The sequence below is a fragment of the Rhinoraja longicauda genome, chromosome 23, assembly GCF_053455715.1.
Source record: "Rhinoraja longicauda isolate Sanriku21f chromosome 23, sRhiLon1.1, whole genome shotgun sequence".
In the NCBI taxonomy this organism is placed as follows: Eukaryota; Metazoa; Chordata; class Chondrichthyes; order Rajiformes; family Arhynchobatidae; genus Rhinoraja; species Rhinoraja longicauda.
This window is the reverse complement of record NC_135975.1, coordinates 31,975,854-31,981,853: the sequence shown is the minus strand read 5'-3', so window position 1 is coordinate 31,981,853 and position 6,000 is coordinate 31,975,854. Positions and strand designations below refer to the sequence as shown.

The following is a 6,000-nucleotide window of genomic DNA, read 5'->3' as shown; positions in this document are numbered from 1 at the left end:
CAGCCAGCAGAAAGACAAGACATGATTACAACTGAGCCATTTACAGTGGACAGGCACCTGGGATAAGGGGAAAGCGAAGGGGGTCCGCCTCCACTTAAACTTAAACTGATCTAAAATAACGCGATTGCACGTTACCCCACCTTCATCGGCTCCCGGACACGCGAGGGGCAATTTTACACAGGACCAACCAAGCCTACGTCTTTGGGATGTGTGTGGGGGAAACCCGAGCACCAGGTGGAAACCCACGCGGGTGACAGGGACAACACACACACACACACACACACACGCACACACACACACACACACACACACACACACCCACACACACACCCACGCACGCACACACACACACACACACACACACACACACACACACACACACACAGAGACAGCACCCCAGGCCAGGGTCAGGATGGGACCCGTGTCTCTGGCGCTGGGAGGCTACCGGTGGTTCTACCAGCTGCGCCGCTGTGACTATAACCGGAGGAATGGTGAACGGGTGCCTGTATCCCAACTTTCCAAGGCAATAGAACTAGACTCCCCAGAGGTCACAAGAGACCCCCTCCCCCCCCCCCCCACCCCCTCCCTCCCCCACCCCCCCATGTGACTTGAGCTTGCGCCAGGGTTACCAATACCACATTTGAGAAGTTAATGTTGGGTCAGATTGTCCTCAACGCCCGAAGTTAGCTCTTCATCTTCCTGTGTCTCCTAATGTACAATTGGTAATTGATGGCAGGGCGACATTAAGCACTTTGTTCTTGTGGACAGGAAGCTAATCTGGCAAACTGGGCTTTGAGGCAGAGGGAAGACAAAGATTGCTTCAGTTAGTCGGAGGGCGAGCGGGACAGGATGGGTGATGGGTTGTTTTTATTATAAAGAATGGTTTCTTTGGTCCCTTCAGGCCCCTTGTTTAACCAAATATAATTACCCATACATCTGCAGCCTCTCTCTCTCTCTCTCCCTCTCTCTTTCACCCCCCCCCTCCCCCCCCTCTCCTTCCCCAACTTGCCCTCGGCTCATTTTTGGCAAAGCGAGCTTTTCAGAAACAATTTGTCTCATTTATCTTGCTTTGAACCCCGTTATTTTGTTTGTTTGTAACGAGGAAAATAGTTCGCCAAGGCTTCCACGTTCAAAAAAAGACAAACCAGGAGACCGCGTGTAACGATTGTTCACTTAATAGAGCCTTAAACTTTGCTGAAAACTTTATAAACTGGTTCCCAAAATTAACGTGGTGACCCAACCCAATCGACAAGATTGCATTAAATTAAAAATAAAACGTATCCCTTATTTCACTTGAACGTGGACCTGAAACTTAACAATATAGATTAGCGACAGTTTTCTTAACACCTACAAAGAACTCTCACATTTTTTGTTTTATTGGCAGGGGCCGACACAAACGTTTCTATTATGCTAAAGTAAAATAAACAAATTATAACAGCCCATTGCAGATCAACTTGCAGGTTTCCCCTCAGTAACAGAATTGCTGGCAGGCGCTTGGCGCGTTTGGAGAACAACGGTTTTATTCAGCTGGACTGTGGTTGAATTTTTAATCCACACAGATCGCAAACAAAGATGAAATGAGAGAGTTTAGCTTCCACGATCTGATGGCGCTTAAGTTCGATCTTGCCACCGCTCGTTCCCCTATCTCCAACTCCAGCATTCACATAGCGTTGGTTTCCGAGCGGTTAGTTAGCTGTGTGTAGCTGTGTGACTGGTGTCAGGGGACTGACCGGAGTGACAATCGCAGGAGGAGGTGATTAGTAATAATATGTGTACCTCGAAGAAGGAGTTTCAGACCAAATATTTGCAAAAGCCCTGTGAAATTATTAAATCCAAGTAATTGAATGTAATTTAGCTCTTTAGGTATTGAATGTCCGATGGGATTTCAGGCTTGTGAATAGTTTTATTTTATTATACATACCGTTCAGATACGATATCGTACACACACACACACAGACACGCACATAGACCCACACAGCCACACACACATAGACAGACACACACACACACACACAGACACGCACACATAGACAGACACACACATACACACAGACACGCACACATAGACAGACAGACACACACACGCATACACACAGACACGCACACATAGACAGACACACACACACACACACACACACACGCACGCACACAGACCCACACACAGACACACACACACACATAGACAGACACACACACACACACGCATACACACAGACACGCACACACACACACACACATAGACACACACACATAGACACACACGCAGACACGCACACACAGATACACACACTCACACAACCAGAGGACATAGGTTTAAGGTGAAGAGGGAAATATTTTTTAGGAATCTGAGGGGTAACTTTTTCACGTAAAGGGTGGTGAGCGCACGGAACAAGCTGCCAGAGGAGGTAGTTGAGGCAGGGATTATCGCAACGTTTAAGAAGCGGACAGTTACACGGATAGGACAGGTTTATAGGGGTATGGACCAAACGCAGGCAGGTGGGACTAGTGTCGATGGGACATGTTGGTCGGTGTGGGCAAGTTGGGCCGAAGGGCCTGTTTCCACACTGTATCACTCTATCACACACACACACACACATACACACAGACAGACTAACACACACACACACACACACACACACACACACACACACACACACACACACACACACACAAGCGCGGGTTTTGCCAAGGAACCTATTGATAAATTGGGCAATGGGTCGTTCACCCGTTGGTTTCCCGATCCTATTTCAGAGGTGCTGGGATCAATCTCGGCATCCTAGCGCGGGGTGGGTATTTGATGGAGGCTCACGCTGCTGGAATCTTGAGCACAGCTCAAAAGTGCTGGAGTAACTCAGCGGGTCAGGCAGCGTTTGTGGAAGGAATGGACAAGCGAGGTTTCAAGTCATGGACTCTACCCTTCTTCAGACTGATTTTCAGAATCCTCCCAGATAGGAACCATATTAGAAGGGCCTCACCCGTCCCTTCTCTCCAAAGATGCTGCCTGACCCGCTGAGTTACTCCAGCATTTTGTGTCCGTATCTTGATAAAAGGGAAGACGGGGGTCCGTGAAATGTTATAAAGGGAAACGTCTAATAATAAGCCTGCTTATAATATTGTTGTTGGCGGCTGTGATGCGGGTTTGGGCCGCATGTAGATGATATGTTTTGTGTTGCCGTGTGAAAAATATTGTCAGCAGACCTACACAAAGTGCTGGAGTAACTCAGCGGGACAGGCAGCATCTCTGGAGAGAAGGAATTGGTGACTTTTGGGGTCGAGACCCTTCTTCAGACTGAGTCAGGGGAAAGGGAAACGACCCGCTGAGTTACTGCAGCTTTGTGTGTGTGTGTGTGTGTGTGTATGTGGGTGTGTGTCTCTGTGTGTGTGTGTGTGTGTATGTGTGTGTGTATCTGTGTGTGTGTGTGTGTGTATGTGTGTGTGTATCTGTGTGTGTGTGTGTGTGTGTGTGTGTGTGTGTGTGTGTACCTTCGGTTTTAACCAGCATCACATCTGCAAGTCCCTTCCTACATACACGATTGCCAGGAGCCGTTTGAGTGTAGACCCGTGCGTAAACTTTCTGAGAGTTTCTCATTGTGGTGCAGAGCAAGTTTGCACGAAGTCTCAGCCAGCCAGGACAGCGGGCGAAGGCAGGCAGGGCCGTTGCTAAACAAATTCCACGCACGATTGTGCTTCAGTGCGATTCAGCTTCAGGACAGAGAGATTCTCTGTTGCACTTCGCCCGTTCCACACTGCACACATTCACAGTGGGAGGGGAGGGGGGAGCCAGAAAGATAGCGGGGACATTAGCAGGTGGGTCTGTAACAGGGCAGGGGGAGAGAAGCCCATCTCTCTTCATTGCTTGTGTTTCCCTGCTTATTTCCTTAATACATTTCAAGAGTCAAGAGCGTCATATTTCCCGGGACCGGACAGTGGAATTCTTACTGGCAAATTCACCAAGAGTGTGTTGCCGAGGGAGGTGGGGGCTTGAAAGTTAGGCTCCAAATGCTGGTATTTATTCACAAAATGCTGGAGTAACTCAGCAGGTCAGGCAGCATCTCGGGAGAGAAGGTTCCTTCCTTCCTTCTGTCCTGAGATGCTGCCTGACCTGCTGAGTTACTCCAGCATTTTGTGAATAAACACCTTCGCTTTGTACCAGCATCTGCAGTTATTGTCTTATACCACCAAATGCTGGAGTAACTCAGAGCGGGTCAGGGAAGGAGGGAAGGAATTGGTGACAATTCAGCCTTCTTCAGACCGAGAGTCAGGGGAAAGGGAAAAGAGAGATATTATTATTGACGGTGATAAAGAGAGACATAGAACGAATGAACGAAATGTATGCAAAACATAAAGTAACGATGATAAATGAAAGTGGCCATGGTTAGCTGAGGGCCGGGTGGAAACGAGAGCTACAGGCAGAGGTTGGACAGGCTAGCACCCCTCAGGAGGCCGAAGGGTGACCGTATAAAGGTGCCTAACATCATGAGGGGAACAGATGGGCTGAACGCACAGCCTTTTACCCAGAGTAGGGGAATAGGTTTAAGGTGAGAGGGGAAAAAATGTAATAAGAACTTAAGGGGCAACTTTTTCACACAACGTTCGCAACGTTGTGTATGTGACAAATATATTGACTATTGGTATACAAAACGAACTGCCAGAGGAGGTAGTTGAGGTAGGTGCTCTAATGACATTTAAAAGACTCTTGGACAAGGAGATGAAAGACTTAGAGGGATATAGACCAAAGGTGGAAGGTGGGACTAGCGTAGATGGAGCATCTTGGTTGGCATGGGAGAGTTGGGCAGAAGGGCCTGTTTCCGTGTTGTATGACTCAATAAGTATGTTTGTTGAATCTATTCCACCACCACCCAACATTGCCTTAAGTCAACGTCCACAGTAAAATCAAGCACAGTTTCAATTTAAGCAAAACCATTTTTTTAAAAATCAAAAATATTTATTCAAGTATCAAAATAATGTATACAGTGATAATATATACAGTACAATAAAACCAAAGCAGAACCCACCACTGTAAGACAAGACAAACAATAAATTATTATACAACGATCTTACACTCCTTGTCAAGGGTGTATTCAACACCCGCGGTGCCCAGCGGTCCCGGAATCCCCCCAGGGTGCCCGTGGACAGCGAGTAGCCCCTCTCTAACCCCACCCGGGCACGGACGTAACCCCGGAAAAGGGGCAGGCAGCCGGCTCGGGCAGAGTCCTCTTCCGCCCGGCGCCGTGACTCGTGGATGGCCAGTTTGGCCAGGCCCAGGAGCAACCCAACCAGGACCTCTTTAAGCAAACAATAGACAATAGACAATAGGTGCAGGTGGAGGCCATTCGGCCCTTCGAGCCAGCACCACCATTCAATGTGATCATGGCTGATCATTCTCAATCAGTACCCCGTTCCTGCCTTCTCCCCCTACCCCCTGACTCCGCTATCCTTAAGAGCTCTATCCAGCTCTCTCTTGAATGCTGAGAAACCCAATGGCTTCTCAAATAGCCCCCGAAGAAGGTCTTCATTATTGAAATATTGATATTCATATTTCTATTCCTGTCATCATAATTGCTACCATAAAAGATCAAACATTTGGTATGTTTTAAAAAAAAAAGATGTTCCTCCTTTTAATTCGCTTTGTGTGAAGTTAATTATTGGCAGATAACTTTCTAGTTGTGTGTGGCGGATGTAATCTTGCACAAGCAGCCTCCTTTGCTGCCTGCCCCATCTCAGAGTAGACTGGAGCAGACAGTACGTAAAGGATTAGTGGGTCCCGATTGCCCCACCAGTCCAGCTCCCACTCGTTAAAAAAAATAAATCATCAGTCCCACGGACTGAGACGAGGAAAAACTTTTTTTCGCCCAGAGAGTTGTAAATCTGTGGAACTCTCTGCCACAGAAGGCAGTGGAGGCCAATTCACTGGATGTTTTCAAGGGAGAGTTAGCTCTTAGGGCCAAAGGAATCAAGGGATACGGGGAGAAAGCAGGAACGGGGTACTGATTTTTGGAT

The 6,000-nt window shown here is 47.8% G+C and overlaps 1 protein-coding gene across 5 annotated transcripts in view; it reads left to right on the top strand.

The window, feature by feature from the left end:
- sox5 (SRY-box transcription factor 5) overlaps positions 1-6,000 on the top strand; it is a 278,595-nt gene that overhangs the window by 1,987 nt on the left and 270,608 nt on the right. The window lies entirely within an intron of this gene.